The following is a 17069-nucleotide window of genomic DNA, read 5'->3' on the forward strand; positions in this document are numbered from 1 at the left end:
CTATAAACCCATGACTACCTAGAATTATCGATGTCTAAGCACCAACTTCTGATGTCTCACATTACTTTAACATCGGTAAGTTGTTTTCACCTAATGTGGAGTCCTGAAACCAAATCAGTTTTTTACTTATATTTGATGTCTAAGAAGAATTTGACATCAGTTATTTACTAGTTTCTGTTTACAAATACATCTTTACACCACTAATTGCTTTTAAACCTGTTGTTATCTAGTCTTTTGGCATCCCTTTTAACTTCAATCCTTACTATAGAACTAATAACTTTTGTACTTCAAGATAAGATTAATACAACCGTTCACATACTAAAAGAGCTGTTCTTATTGCTCATATTAAATAGAGAATAAAAGTAAATCGAGATTGATAAGAGGTATTGTTTATTAGCACAAAAAAAAAATACAATAGCTAGAGAGGGGGACATAAGGCCTGACCTCTTAGTAACAAAAAACATAAATAACTTACATAATGGAAAGCAACAAAAGTTCAACCGATCAAAATTAAATATCTTGGCTATTGAAATCAAATTGGTACCCAAGAATTAATATAATTAAAATGTTATATGAATAAGCACCCTTGGAATGAGAGAAGAACAACTCTTCCTTGCACAAAACATTGCAGAAAATCCTTGTGCAAATCCAATAGAGCAGCAACCCCTTGAATTATCTAGTGAAACCAATGCAACAAGTAAAATAACGCCAAAACACATAATCTCAGGAATAGATGCAGGAAAACAACGTTTCATAGCACTCGAGCAAATATAACACCATTTTTGTCCATGTACTTCAACTCGAATGTTGTAATTCCATAGCACCTATGGATTGTAAATTTAATTAAATCATCTTGAAATCAAACTGAAGCCCACATTTTAAGAAAGTTGTCACCGCATATATAACCATGTCTAGTACTCCAATTTTCATCTCATCTTGCATATCAAATCTAATAACCAAACAAACAAACATAATGATGATTTTAGTGAAACAACTACAAAAGAAATTGAAAAAAGCTTCACATCCACCAACTAGGTCCTATTCTCCTCTTTAAAAAAAAAATTTGAAAACAAAGATAATAACGGTTTTGGGGAATGAACTACAGTACCCAAAAAAATAGAAAGAAAGAAAAAACAAGAAGAAAGAAAATAAAACCTCAATGTCTTCAGCATTTGCAAAAATGCAAGGCAAATTCAAGGTCACTTGCTTTGTCCACAGCTTTTCCTTATGGGGCTGCTGTTCTTAATTTTTCTTCTTGTTCTTTCTCCCCGATCTACTGTAGACACATTCATAGTGCAAAACTTAAGAAAATAAAGACACAAAACGGCGTCATCTCATCCTTAATTGTTAGATGCTTCAATTCATTTAAGTTCCAAGTGAACCTGCAATTTCCAATTGATGTCACGCATTATATACCAAGTAAAAACACATATAATGAGTAAAAGCAGATCAATTGAGGTTTTCCTTCAAGTTCTTCAATAGTTCAACTCCCTCCTTTTTGCCGATCTACAGTTGTTCACCAATGGCTCCTTCAAAGATTGATGAAGGAATTTAATGATACTCCATAAAGTATGTACTTAATCAAACACCCAATTAAACAGGGATGTAGAAAAAACAAAGGATGGAAAGAGAGTTTCCTACCTTCAAATGTGCTCCGTGCAGCAATGATTTAGAGGGAGAGTACAATTAGAATTCGAAACTTATGGTAACTGCAACAAATGTGGGGAGTTGCCGAGTTTTTCAGAACTCAATTTCTAGAGTTCAAAAAATAATATATATGAAATGGAAATTGCAATAGGATGATACGAAATGCGAAGATAAGAATGAACCAAATGGTAGATGTGATAAGAAGGTCTTGGTTCAGGCTTGTCAATTATAAATCAGACCTGCAAAATCAAGCAAAATATACACAATCCACCATTCACAAAACCATCCAAAAACATTTACAAATTACAGGTTCAAGGTTCTCTACTAATCTCAGCACTACTCATCAATCAAAACCAAATACAAACTACGGGCAAAGAAAAGGCAATTACGAAAGCAATTGGGTGAAGTCCTTGTTGTCCTTTTCATGTTGATTGATTAGAGTGATTATTGATTTGACGTACAAAACCACAATAAAAACGGAATAGCTTCTAAGAGAGTAAATCAAATATGAATTAAAGAAATTAGTAATAGAAAAGGTATGGTAGAAGAGGAAGCTTACATCGAGGAGGATGAAGTCGGGCTTCATTGCGCTTGGGTTGGATTCCTTTGTAACAAGAATTCGGTCTTCTGAGAAATTTTTGGCCTTTGGTAATTGCAGAGAGAGAGAGATCAGAGAGAGAGAGAGAGAGAGAGATCAAAGAGAGAGAGGTAGCCGAAAGAAGGGAGAGATTTCGGTGACAGATCAGTTCAGGTCTTAAGGACGTGGGAATTTGATTTTTTTTTGTTTTTCGTGGAAAGTGGGAAGTTTTCATTCTCCAAAACTCTTAACAGAGGAGCGCGCTTCACTTTTCTAATTTTGAGGTTCCCGCAATTAAAAATAAATAAATTATATCAGTCGCCGTAAGGCCCGATGTGTATGTCCATGTTAGAAATTAGAAATAAGAGAATGCGATGTCAAAATACTTATAACATCAGATTTTGGTTAACCTGATGTCAGTCAGGCGATGTCTATAAAGGGATTTGTAGTAGTGGGTACGCAGTGTTTACAGTCCTCACGGCCTCGTATGAAGAGATATACGACTAGTGCAAAGACCATATCCCACCGCCACCTCCTAGAAAGTACCCAAGAGTGGGAAAACCAAGATACACTGGCTAGTGGTGTAAATACCACTAGGACAGCGGGCACAACACCAACAATTGCAACGCTCTTAAAACGGCAGTTGAGACTCTGTATCGTGATGGTAAGTTAGAACAGTTCCGCTCCAGGTCCCGCTCAACGACAACGTTAAGCTTGTCGCGGGCATCCAACGCGTCACACTCTGCCTTGGTCGGGCGCCACTCAACATCCGCTAACTTGTCTTTGGCCTCCACTAACTCCCTCTTGAGACCTTTGATCTCTTCCCTCAGCTGCCGCTCAACCCGAGGTTGGGTAGATGCCGCCAGGAACAGCTCGTGTAGCCCAACAGACAGATGCCCAAATGCCGAGCTGAACGGTGACTGCTGAACGACCGTCGAGCGAACGGTCCTGTCCAGCACGCCGAACCCAAGCCGCTCACAGAGGTGGAACAAGAACTCCCGCTCGGGATCGGTCAGAAATTTTGCATATGCAAAGAATGAGTCCAGACCACCCTGCTGCACCTCCCCAGCGACAGCCACAATCACCGGCTGTGAGGCCTGCTTCGCCTTCTTCTGTTGTCGGGCCCCGATGGTCTCTGCATCATCTACCTCGTCTGCCTCATCGGCGTCGTTCTGCCGCCGCTTCCTTTGAAGAACTACCCGTGTGACACCAGCGGTGACAGGCCTCGAGGTTACCTGCGGCTCCAACACCGCAATGGTAACGGGCTCCCTCCTTGACACCACCCTCTCCTTCTAGGGCCCACGACGGTTGGCGGGCACTCTCTCCCTTACCTTCTCAGGGGCAGCCTGTACCATGCTACCGCCGGCAGCCCCACGATCTGCGTTAGTTTCCGCCTGAACCACAGGCGAACCGTCGACACTGAGATGAGAGTGGTGCAGCATCGGCATCACCACCGGAGTCTCTGACTCACTCACCGTCGGGGTCTGCAGATCGAAGACAGTTTTCTTGGGTGCCAGCCCAGCCGCGTTCATGCCCTCCAAAAAGTTGTTAATTTCAGCGCAGTCCATGGTTTTGTCAAATGCGTCACGGCTCGCTTTGTTACCCGGCGGTGTATCTAAAACAAGCACAACGATAGTCAACCTGGGACAAATTGGGCAAAGGCACAAGTCAGCGGGAGTTACTTACCAAGGGCGCACGTCAATTGTAGGTTGACCAAGCTCCCAACCAGTGAGCAGGAGGAGGTCGAGAAGATTGTGGTTCTGCCAACAACCTTTAATCCTTACCACGCGGCACTGTTCCTCACGCGTTAAGTTGAAGCGCAAACTTGCTGCACAGAGAACCAATGATTAGGAAAAAGATATAAAATACAAGCATATCATACAAACATTTTCTGCCAACTTTGGTCAGCGGAGGCTAGTGACAACCTCAGATTGATTGAAACTCCGACTTAATCCTAAACGCCGGCGCACCATCGTTTGCTCATGCGTTATACTCCCAGCCCAAGGTCGCAACGCAGAAGGTCGCCCGCCAAGAAGACATCTAATCTTTCAAGTTCCCTATCAACTTGGGTGCCCCCTGTCGGCGAGTGAGGTTCACCTGTCTGCTACACCCTAGTCGCCTCACGTAGACAAGTTCGTAGAAATGGAGTACCTCCGCCATGGTCGGCCCTTCACACCCAGATAGATGCCAAAGCAAGTTCAGCGCCATCAGTAACTGCCACATATTAGGGCAAATTTGCCCAAAGGTAAGATTGAACTCACACACTAGGATCTGAAGGTTGGGGAGTAGCAGAAAGGTGACACCTTGGAGGAAGATGGCCTCGTGAACGGCATTGTACTCCGCTGGCAGAATAGAAGCCCTCTTGTCAGCAGTTGGCGGGCGCAACTTCACTACACTAGGAAGGCGAAACACCCGCTTCAGATAGCTGACGGCGGCCATAGTCATCGACCCTCCCGCCTCGTCAACTGCGGTACTGTCACGTAGAACCCAGGCTGACTTTATCTCTTCCCCGCCAACCTTTCCCCCCTCAGCGGAACCACTAGTGGCCTGTTACTGGCTAGCCTCTCCTCATGATGATGGCGGGCGGCGGTCTCCTCCCTTACCCTAGAACTCTTGGGGCGCCCGGCATGACCCATTGCCACTTCCCAGGGTATGGTCTGTAGCGGCTCGATATCTAGCGGATCGGACAATGAGGTTCCTGCATGGGCAAACGGATACAACGAGTCAATAAATATCCTATCTGCCACGCTGAGCGACATGTCAGACCCGGAATCCTCACTGCTCGAGATATCTACGACGCTACCCATCACAAACCCCAAAACCCAGGTCAGTTAGTTCAACAACGATCTAAGCTAACCCCATGGCAGTTTTCAGTCAAGAACATCAAGAACAACCATACCCAGAAAACCCAGAAAGTACCAAAACAAGAACAAAATGCATATACACTAAAAACCCAGATTCGACCATCTAACAAAGCACAAAACCTCAACCCTCTGTCAAACACCTAATCCTATCCCCAAAAATCACTCTACCTCTAAAACACACCAAGGAATGGAACAAATCACTCCAAGTAGCAAAACCAGAAACTGACAGAAAACAAGGAAATAAAGAAACTCGGATCACCAACCTGTAAATATGGAAGATCTGGTACGCTTGGGATGTATGCCTTCACTTCCAAGGATCTCTTTCCTTCACCGAAAGACGCTTTCTCCTGATTTGCAGAAATCACTCCTCGACTATCAGAGAACAAGGCTTGAAGACGACGATGATATCAGTTCTAAGTACAGAAGGTATCGAACCACTCGGTTTCCCTCTCTTTTACATCAACATCAAACAAATCTAGGCCATCCGCTGAAAAATGACATCGCACGACACCTGTACACGTGCCCCACGATCGCACTTACTCTCTGGATTAACTGAGGCGTCGCCTCAGTTACAAAATCAATAATTACTCGCATTACTGGCGAGGAGGCGGGCGTGCTGCGGGGATGTTATCCCACACGCTAACCTAGTACATGACGGCCACGTGTCGGGCGCCGTCAGACGAAGCGTCTATCCGAAGTAACCATCAAAAGGCCAAGTATACCAATCATCGACGCTCCGCTAAGTGCAACTCCGCTAGTGGGACTTCTCCCTTTTCATCTTGCAAGTGATACAGTCTCTGCTAAGCGCAACTCCACTAGCCAGACTTCTCCCTTCTTGCAAGTGACAGTCTCCGCTAAGCGCAACTTCGCTAGCAGAACTTCTCCCTTTTCATCTTGCAAGTGAGGCAGTCTCTGCTAAGCACAACTCCGCTAGCGGGATGTACTTACATGAGCATTTGCCAAGCATAATTAGCTATAATGAGCCACTCGCCGTGTCAAGATAGCATCAGAAGCTCCAGAAGCTGGGAACTGAAGCATATCAGTCACACATCGAAAACATGGAAGAGGTCAGCCTCTTCCCTACCTATAAAATGTTCTCTCCTCTCTCCTCATTAATTACGCATTTACTACTTACCTATTGTTATTCTGTCAGCACAAATACATTGATTAACTTAGGCATCAGAGAAGACAAGACCGCCCAACGCGGTCTCCCTCTGACGCCCTTTGTATTCTACTTGACAGGTAGCGGAAATATCAATAAAACTATAAATGTTTTATAGTTTGTCCAAAGAAAAAATGTTTTATAGTTTTATTTGAAATGTTTTGTCTATATCTATAAAACAAATTAATTAATTTTTGTTGAGATCTTATTTTTAAATTTTTTTTTCATAAGAGGGTAGAGATACATTTTTAATTGAACTTCTATTTTTATTAACATATTAATTGATTAAAATATCTAGTAAACAAAATTATTTAAATGGGTATTTTCGTCAAACTACTCTTGAATATAGGTCATGTGTTTTGCACATGTTAGTTTTTAACGGAAGTTAGTGATAGGTACCATTTGACATGAAATCGAAAAGTTCAGGTACTAGTTGTGATCAAAATTGAAGTTCAGGTATCATCGATAAGATAGAGGATAAATTCAGGTACCATTTGTGATAATAACCCTAATATAAAATTATAATACTTGTTAATTTTAAACACATTCCTCCTCCATGGTAGCGCTGAAAACCTTAACCAGCTAATTTCAAAAACTGTAAGTCAACACAGTACCTCATAAAAGATTTACAGTGATGGTCACCCAACTAAGCTCATTCCCTAAATCATGTTAGGTGTCAAGTGTCAACATAAGAAGGTTAAGATTCAATGATAGATGTTTAATTTTAAAAAGTATTAACAAATTATGCACTAGTAAATCTAAAAAGATGATAATTTAGTTCAACTAAAAAAGAACTTAGTACTAGTGTTTGCTTCAAAAAATTAAATGGATATTAAATATGGTTTGGTATTGTAAGTTCCTTTTGCATATTGAATGAGTAGCTAGGGACATGTGTTCTATTCCTCTTCACTTGATTCCTGAGCTAATTTCCTCATAGGGTGTCTTCAGTTCCACATTTCCATAACTTTAGCATGGATACTCTTACTTGGAAGGACAAGCGTGTAAATAAAAGGGTGATTCGAGTGGGATGGTTCGATACAAGTGAGCCTAATAGAAGAGAGAGCTCAACCTTAGTAGTTGATACTTGTAGCAGTTGAATTTTCTTAGAACTGTCTAAATTATGTTCATTCCAAGGTTCACACTTGATGTATGAAAGAGGCTGAGCTCCAGATTCTGAATTACGGAACTCTATTTTGATTTTGGCTAGATATCTAGAGACGTGATGATGCTTTATGCAATGTAATTTACAAAATATATTCGAAAGTGATTGCTAACAGGCTAAAGGTAGTTTTACGTTCAGTGATATCTCCTTTCCATAGTGCTTTTATTCTAGGTAGGCTGATTACGGATATTCTGGTAGCAAATGAAGTGGTTCATTTTGTGCATAACAAGAGGGATGGTAATGATGGCTACATGGCTCTGAAGTTGGATCTAAGCAAAGCATATGACATGATGGAATGGACATTTCTGGAATGAGTGTTCATTCATTTTGGCTTTGCAAAGAGTTGGATTGATGTTGTGATGCAATGTGTATGTACTGTCCGGTACTCATTTTTGGTGAGGGGTAAGCCACGGGGATATGTTACTCCAACTAGGGGATTACGACAGGGAGATCCTCTGTCTCCCTATCTATTTCTCCTTGGAGCTAAGGGTTTTTCTGCACTGTTGCAACAAAAGCAGGTCTCTGGTTTACTACCCGGGATTGAGGCATGTACTGATGCTCCCTTGGTGAACCATTTGTTATTCGTGGATGATAGTATGCTCTATGCTCAAGCCTCCTTAGAGGCTTGTTACGAATTACAGGAGGTTTTGGAGACTTATGGACGGGCTTCTAGACAATTGGTAAATTTTGCTAAGAGTTCAGTGGTGTTTAGTAAGAATGTGATTGAGGATATGCTGGAGGAGATTTCTGGTCTATTGGGGGTGGTAGTTGTGGACTCACATGAAAAGTACTTAGGTTTATCCACATATGTGGGTCGCAAGAAAATCTCAACTTTCCATTATATTAAGGAGAGATTGGCGAAGAAGCTGTCTGCTTGGCAAGGGAAGATTTTTTTAAGTGGTGCAGGGAAGGATATCTTGATACATGTAGTGGCCCAAGCACTACCTATGTATGCTATGAGTGTCTTTCAATTGACTCAGAGTTTCTGTGAGGATCTGGAACAGATGTGTGCAAGGTTTTGGTGGGGTAGCACCTTAGATAAATGGTAGATTCATTGAAAAAATTGGAATGTTTTGTGTAACCCGCGAGAAGAAGGTGGATTAGGTTTTTGTAGTCCCTCCAACTTCAATTATGCTATGTTGGCCAAACAAGCTTGGCGTACAAAGCGAAATATTTTCCTGATGGATCATTTTGGGAGGCTTTACAGCATGCCTGTCCTTCTTACTCGTGGAGGAATATATTTTCTACTAGAAACCTCTCATAAGACAGCTACTATTGGCAGGTGGGTAATGGGTCTAGCATTGATATTTTTACTGGCTATTGGGTTGTTGCTCTCCTTAGGGGTAAACCTAAAGCGTCAGCACTAGCTACAACGGAGGTCAGTAAGGTGAACGATTTAATGGTGAGTACGGGAGTGTGGAATGTTGCTTGGATTAACAGGTTGTTCTCGGTGGAGGAGGCGGCTGCTATCACTGCAATCCCTTTAAGTAGTCGTAATGTGGTGGACTGGTTGGTTTGGAAGCTTTCACATGATGGGAAGTTCTCGGTAAAGACTACTTATCGTTATGCTTTTGTTCATTCTTCAAGTTGTTGTCCTTTACTCTTACTAGTGGGTAGTGTGTGTTGGAAGAAGTTCTGAAAAGTGTCTATACCAAATAAGGCAAAGATCCATATGTGGCATGTGTGTCTTGATATCTTGCCATCTTTAGGCAGCTTGGCTTCAAAAAGAGTATTTTAGAATCTCATGTGTGTGTGTGTGTGTGTGTGTGAGGTTCACAGTGAAACTACTCTCCATCTATGTAGAGAGTGCCATTTCACGAAAGAAGTGGTTCAATCAAATGCTATCATACAACAGGTATGCTATAACCCTCAGATTGTGCATAGGGATGTCATTTCTAGGTTAAATCGATGTGCTCAAGATTTGTCTTTAACTCAGTTTGGGGATTTTTATTCTTGCTTTGGGGAATATGGACGAAAATGAATGAGAGGATCTGGAATCCAAAAAGAAGTAAGGCTTCTGATGTAAAGTTGGGTCTGATTTCAAGACTACAAGAGTTTTGATTCCATACTATGAAACAGGTCCAGAGTAGACTTGTTAGTTCAAGGGTAGTGCACTGGGCTACACCTGCTACAGGGCTTCTAAAAATAAATGTGAATGGAGCTTTCCATCATCAAACCCTGACAGGCGGGCTGGGATTTGTATCACGGATGAATGCGGTACAATGTTGGCTAGGGGAGCTTGTCCTCCGAAGGGACTGTTATCTCCAGAACATGCGGAGGTGCTGGCATGTAAACAGGTTTTGTAGTTTGCTCGAGATCATGGTTTCCTGCCAGCTATCTTGGAAACGGATACAATGGAGGGGCAACAAAAACTTAATACTCACAGTCCCACCAACACTTCTACGTTGGGTAGGATTTATGAGGATGTTGGGGTTCTGTTGGGTGTTCAGACCAACTTGAAGGTGAGTTATATAGGTCGAAAAGGAAATATGGTAACGCATCACACTATAAGAAAAAACATGTTTAACAACATGCAAATCATGTTATGAATCACTTTCGACAACATTCGGCACATAATGTAGATGTCAGAGTCGTTAAAAATCCTTAGCATCACGCTTGCACATTGTTGAAAATAGGCGAAGCTAGTTGTCGTAAGTATTCAACAATGTGCTTTGCACGTTGTCGTAAATTTTCGACAATGTTTCAACCGCGTGTTGTAATTTTTAACAACACTCTCGATATGTTGTCTTTAGTTTTCGACAACATACATGGTATGTTGTCATATTACTGAATGCGTTGTTATAATGTTTCAATATATTGCACCTAGATTGCTGGGTTCTTCTTACCTGTACCTGTACACATGTATAATTACTTAAGCACATTCACATGCCAATATCAGTACGCTATAACCATATAAAAGAAAAATATACATTTCATTTAGAGTACGGCATTGTTTGATACATAATTTCTTTACAAAACATACATGACAGCGTTTTGAATTCTTTGTGCATCATTGATAATTGACAATACATGAATAGTATTTCAACTTCCTGACCTACATACCAGTACGGCAGAGCCCTACAGTATTATAGTAAAGCAAAAGTATATCATAAATGTAGTATTAAGAAAGAAACATATTTCTTCAGGTTTCAATCTGTTGCAGATCAAATTTAGGATTTTAGCGAAAATGTCTTTGCAAAGAACAAGAGCTCTAAAGAAATAAATCCAGCACCTCTATCAGCAAATCATCCAAAGTAACCAAATAAGAAAATGCCACAAACGGAAAGAGGAAACTAGGAAGAAATTAGCTGCAGAACAACAAAGGAATAGAGGGAAATGGAACCTAAAATCAGTAGATGGATCTCTTCCCTGCCATCCCATCTCTTTCCATTGATCAGGTACCAAGCCATGAAGTTCTTGATCGGGATATGTAGCATACCAAAAGCTCTCGGCGCTTCATGTCCTCATCCAATTTTTGTAATACCAAGTATAAGAAACAAAATGCAAACATATACCACCAATTTTCTTTCCTACTGAATGTTCTTTCATGGGACTACAAAGTCAAAACTAAGACGACTCTCAGAATTTACAAATGAAAGCATAGAGCATCACCATTTGGTCCACAGTGCCACAAAATAATCAGCATTAGAAAAGAGAATAATCTCTAGAACTTTTCTCTGAGATGCAGGACTTTTGTAGAAGTCATGCGTAGATTTTTATCCCAAAGCTCCTTCTCAGCTACGCGGTGGTTGGCGCTGATCATCGGAGCCGGAACCCGAGGTCAATGGTTCGGCAGGAGGTACACGAGGGATTGGAGGAGCATAGCTGAGGTGGACATTCTTTACAACGCACATTCTTTACACGTTGTGGAAGACTGTTAGTAACAACGACATTTAGAGGATTATTGTGATGTTGTGGTAGACAACTTTTCTTGTAGTGTCGGCTAGCTACTTATGCTTCTACTCTTAGAGATGTTCAATTTTACTTTACTACTGATTTTCTTCTAGCTGCTGTTTTATATAGCAGATTTTTGTACTGTGTAAGCATGTTTCTATTCAATTAAGAGTTGACTTTGTTGGATTCAAAAAAAAAAAAGTAACACTTAGTTGTAATGATTCAGATATTGGGAAAGGTGCAATAGTCAGAACTTATTAGCAAATGTGTTTTGAAGATGATAAGATCCTTTATAATTAAGAAGGACCACATTGATTAATTCAAGTGAAAACGATTGAAACTTTAGGGATAAGATTGGTAGTAGAGACCAAGAGTGTGACGTAATTACAGTGTATGTTTAAGTAAATTGGAATTGCAGAGAGAATTGATAGGAGAATTGTAGTAGTATTATTGATAATAGGAGCCCTATTTATAAGGATTTACAGAGTACACAAAAGGTAATAGAATCCGAACATAACTAGGAAATCTAGAACCTTCTCCTATTACAACTCAAGGACTAAACCCTAGTTTGAAGAGGCACACCTGATGTCAACTTCCTTCAATACTCCCCCTTGTGCCGCTCAAACTTGGTGATGACGTTTTGATCGTCGCCTCACTAAAAACCTTGCCAGGTAACAAAAACCCTGTGGGACAAAAATAACCCTGGTCGAAGGACAAAAAGAGCACAACATGTCCTTCACTCTTCAAGATCGAACATGTAGACATCATACCTCCCCCTGATGTCGATATCTCCCCCTGATTGCTACAATCATGGGAGTTAGGATAACTTTCTCAATCCGATGCTCTTCACATGTTTCTTGAAGGTGGATTTAGGTAACGACTTGGTAAATAAGTCTGCTACATTATCCTCTGATCGGATTTGATTTACTTCAATCTTTAGAAGTGATTGTTGTTGTTGATTGTAAAAGAACTTAGGCGACATATGCTTGGTGTTGTCGCCCTTGATGAAATCTAATTTCATTTGCTCAATACATGCTGCATTATCTTAAATGCATGTAGGTTCATCTGTGGTAGACTTCAAACCACAAGTTCCTCGAATGTGTCTAATTATAGACCTTAGCCACATGCATTCTCGCACGGCTTCATGTAGAGCGATAATGTCTGCATGATTTGAGGAAGTAGCAACAAGGGTCTGCTTTGTAGACCTCCAAGATATCGCAGTGCTTCCCATGGTAAAGGCATAACCTGTTTGGGAGCGACCTTTGTGAGGGCTAGAGAGATACCCTGCATCAGCAAAACCCATCAAGACATCATTGTCATTTTGATGGAGGGGAGGAGGAGAACGTCGGCCACCATGGACGGCGGCACCGAAGTCTTCATCACGGAAGGTGGCATTTTGCCTTGTGGGGTCTGACCCCATACTTCCGTCATTTCTTTTCTCTTTGTAGGGATAAAACAAGCCCATATCAATCGTATCTCTCAAGTATCGAAAGACTTTATACCAGTCCAATGGTTTTGCGTTGGCGTTGGGCAACATCTAGCCAACAAGTTCATAACAAATGAGGTGTCCGGTCTTGAATTGTATTAAGTACAATAATGCGCCTATTGCACTTAGGTAAGACATTTATGCCAATTAACACGTCTTCGTCATCATCCATGGGACGAAACGTATCCCTCTTAGGGTCAAGACTACGGACGACCATGGGAGTGCATCTTTGACTTTATCAAAATGCAAAGCATTTATTGACAAGGTATACAAGTTCTAAATCTAGACAAATCTGTGTTCTCCCCAGATAATCTCAAACTCGGATTTCAGGTATTCAGCGGTCTCCCTTAACTCTCAAAGGTTCCAATTATGTTTATCAACATAAACCGTGACAATTGCAAATCCAGAACTGGTCATGAAAACGCAGGGCATAGTTCATCATATCCCTTCTCAATTAAGTAGTCACTTTAGTGAGCGTTTCACCCTTATTGCAAACGTGCTCCGTGGTCAAGAACCACTTGATTTGGGTAAATGAAGTACACAAGACCCTTCATTATATTTCATATCTAGATCCCCATAGAGATACGTAGTGACCATATTCGTAAGCTGCATGTTCAGTTATTCAGAAACTACCAAACTGACAAGGTAGTGGAGTGCAATGACATCCATTACGAGAGAATATGTCTTCTCGTAGTCGATTCCAGGGCATTTTGTGAGAAGCCTTGTGCCATAAGGCGAGATTATCATCTCTTTTTCTCATCACGCTATCTAACGAAGACCTATAATGTCAACAGGTTTTATGTTAAGAGGTGTTGGCATCTCAGGCCCAAAATCCTTCCTCTTCGTTAGTGAATCCAATTCAACCAGGATCGCATCTTTTCATTTAGGCCAATTTTCTCTACGTTAGCATTCTTCAACGGAGTAAGGTTCGATGTCATTGGTCTCAATAATTCCACATCTTCATATACACTAGTGTAATTCGTAGAGATCTCTATATTCTCATGAATTGGTTCTAACAATGAGGCGTCCTCCAGAATATTCTCATGAGACGGATTTTGAGTATCAATGATCAATGGATCAAGTTGTGCCAAACTCGCTCTCTTCCTAGGGCGAGAATCCATTGAACCTATGGGTCTCCTACGCTCAGTAGAGGAACCCATGGCCTATGACGCCATTATGCCACCTTTGTGTGTCACCATACCACCATCCATGGTAGTGGTGCCGTACCCATCTTCTTTGGGTGGCACCATGTCCTCTTGTGGGGACATCAATCCTTGCAGACATGTTTGCAGCAGGTATATGTGATCTCATCACTTTTAGGGGATCAAGATGAGATATAGTGGGGATAGACCACAACAATTCTTGTAGTTCCTGTTGAACGTTGACGTTCTAATCTCCCCCTAACGACGGGAAGATTGTCTCATCAAAGTGACAATCTGAAAATCCAGCGAAAAAGAGATCGCCTGTCAAGGGTTCTACATAGTGGACTTATGGTTGGAGACTTATGTCCAACACAAATATATATATATATATGCATTCATTGCAATAACTCATGTTGATGCGCTGTGGCGGCCCAATTGGCACATAAACTGTGCACTCAAATATGCATAAGTACGAGATATTAGACTCGAACCCAGTCACTAGCTGTAACGCAAATAAAAGTTGAGTGGCTGCTATGAGTCGTAGACGAATTAGCATAGCTGCATGCGATATTACATAACCCAAGCAGAAATATTGGTGAGCATTACCGAAGTCCAGGCTTCCATCGTAGTCTTTTAATGGTGGCTTTTCTGCAAGACCAATTGGCTGTGTACATGGGAATATGATACTTGATATCAATACCCAATGATATACAATAGTCATCGAAAATTTTCGATGTAAACTCTCTAGCATTATCAAGTCAAATTGACTGAATGGGATGATCTGGGTAGTGAGCCCGTAGCCATATGTTCTGGGCTAGGAGTTCATCATAAGCAGCATTACAAGTGGGCGATAGCGCGAAACTTGACCAGCATGTCCACACATCAACCAACATCCAAACAGTCCGCACGTTGGTTGAATCGGTCCACTGAATCCCCTTGGATTCTTTGTAAGAATGGAAATATTTCTGTTGGGTCCTTTGCATAGGATGGTCTCGATCCTAATTTTGCTAAAGAGCAGCCTTTGTGCTGCAGGGGGTAGGCGACGCAGGCCATTGATGGCCGGTTGTGCATAGGGATGGCGCCATGTGGTGCATGTGCCCTTCCTTGGACCGAATTTCGGTTTTTACTTCTTTTCGTTCTGAAAAATAGATGTCCGTGTGAAGTCTTTGGTATATGTATCATCATATCGTGACCTGGGTGTCCCAAACAGTCATGCCAAAGCCTATATGTGTCATAATCCCATAAGTCATCTCTCATGACATGGTTGGGTTCAGTGATGCAAATTGTGGTTGCATACAACCCACTAGAGCGACACATAAGTTTCTCTAATACTCGTTTATGTCCGTAGTCATTAGAGGTGATGCAAAGGAACTTTTGTCCATTCTCACAATGTGTGTCCACATGAAAATCATTGGCTTTTATATCTTTCAAATAATAAAGTTCGAATTAAGGTATGTCCCGGACATTAAGTAAAAGAATCGACACTTTATTAATAGCCAATGATTACATCAAAGTTTCTTAACCAAAGTCTAATCCAAAATAAAAATCAAACTTAGAAAAGTCGTAGTCACTCGATCCATTTAGTAACTCCAATCAAATATGGCCAGGGAAGTAGAGAGAGATGTCGGTGGGGCTCTCTTAAGTACCGCTAATCTCAATCACTTTCCTAGACATCATACTTCATTGGATACGCCACTTGAGAAAGAGTTAATACAAAATTGTCATTTATTGATTAAGGCATAATTGTCATTACATAATTCTTGGAAGAAAAAAAAAGACTATTCGAAATAAAAATCTGCGGCATTTTGTCTTCATCGCCAGATTTAAAGTCTTTTTGAACTCGATGTCTTGATCACGATGATGCGGCTACCTTCTTAGGTACATTGCAAATTTAGGTCCATTGATCAGACGTTCCATATCATAAATAGATACCATGAAGAGGATTCTCCCTTGATTGAGGCGCATTGGTGCAATGTGCATGGTCCCTAGGACCGGAGGCATTGGAAAATTATGACCATGGCCAACATTGGCTCTATGGTTTCCAACCCTTCGTCCCTCAAAGTCACAGCTTCTACGGTGGCGTCATTGTTGCCTTTGGCGACTACCTTCATGAGCATTTCGATTATATGGATCATGACTTCTATGGCGACTTTCTCTAGCCATAGGTAGATGCTCTGGATAGCTATCTCGAATCCTATCAATTTCTCTTCTCACAAGCTCGTTGCCTTGCCTTTCAGCAATTTCCATAGCTTCAATAAGCTGTTGAAAGCTTGTGATCCGTCTTGCATTTATATGAGTCTGAAATAAATCACAGGACCTCATAGCATAGACAGGGAAGGTATTGAGGGTTTTCTCAATCAAATGTTCTTCTGTGATCGTCTTGCCACAGAAGCGCATCATTCCTGTGATGCGGAGAGCTTCCGAATAAAATTGTATGACTGTATCAAAGTCAGAGAAGTGAAGATCATTCCATTCTGCTTCTAAATTTGGAGGGATGGAATCACGAACGTTGCCATAACGTTCACGAAGCGCTTGCCATAGCTTTATAGCGCTATCCTCATTCATGAACTCAAACCTGAGGTCCCTATCCATGTGACGCATCATTAGGGCAAGTACCCTAGAATTGTCGATCTTAGTTTGAGGGTCTGGAGCAGTTCCTTTATGACAAAGCTCTTGGATTGTATGCAATAAGTCACGCGCAATAAGGCGGAGCTCAACATCATGAGCCCACATTAGGTATCTTTTGCCTACATAATCTAATGGAACAAAATTGAGTATGTTCGAGTTTGACATCCTAAAAAAAAAGGTGAAAGAAGAACGAATTAGTTTCGGAGCTAAACTACCACGAAAACTAATAATAATAAGATTTCTGAGCTATGCTACCAAGAAATCAATTTCCAAGAATATTTGGATTAGACCGAAACATTGATGTTTAATATGGTCAAAAATTGATGCTTATGGACGCTCTTAGTCCGAAGATTATGAACACTCTTAGTTCATTGATTATGAACGCTCTTAGTTCTTTTATTATGAACACTCTTAGCTCATTGATTACAAAAGCTCTTAATTCGTTTAGCGTGAATCCCCACAATTCTGCTTATTAAATAATCGAACCCATGTTTGTATATTGCAAAT

General features: G+C 41.1%; 1 long non-coding RNA gene across 2 annotated transcripts; it reads right to left on the reverse strand.

Moving 5' to 3' along the window:
* Positions 1–374: 374 nt before the first annotated feature.
* LOC112166955 lies at positions 375–2471 on the reverse strand. 2 transcript variants are annotated; one of them, XR_005800191.1, is made up of 4 exons: positions 2207–2471; positions 1642–1886; positions 1156–1529; positions 375–949 (listed from the first exon to the last, which is right to left on the reverse strand). It is a non-coding gene; the product is annotated as an uncharacterized LOC112166955 (long non-coding RNA). The 2 variants fall into 2 exon arrangements; XR_002923509.2 differs by having other exon boundaries at positions 375–1529.
* Positions 2472–17069: the final 14598 nt, after the last annotated feature.

Source organism: Rosa chinensis, chromosome 5, assembly GCF_002994745.2.
Source record: "Rosa chinensis cultivar Old Blush chromosome 5, RchiOBHm-V2, whole genome shotgun sequence".
Classification (NCBI taxonomy): Eukaryota; Viridiplantae; Streptophyta; class Magnoliopsida; order Rosales; family Rosaceae; genus Rosa; species Rosa chinensis.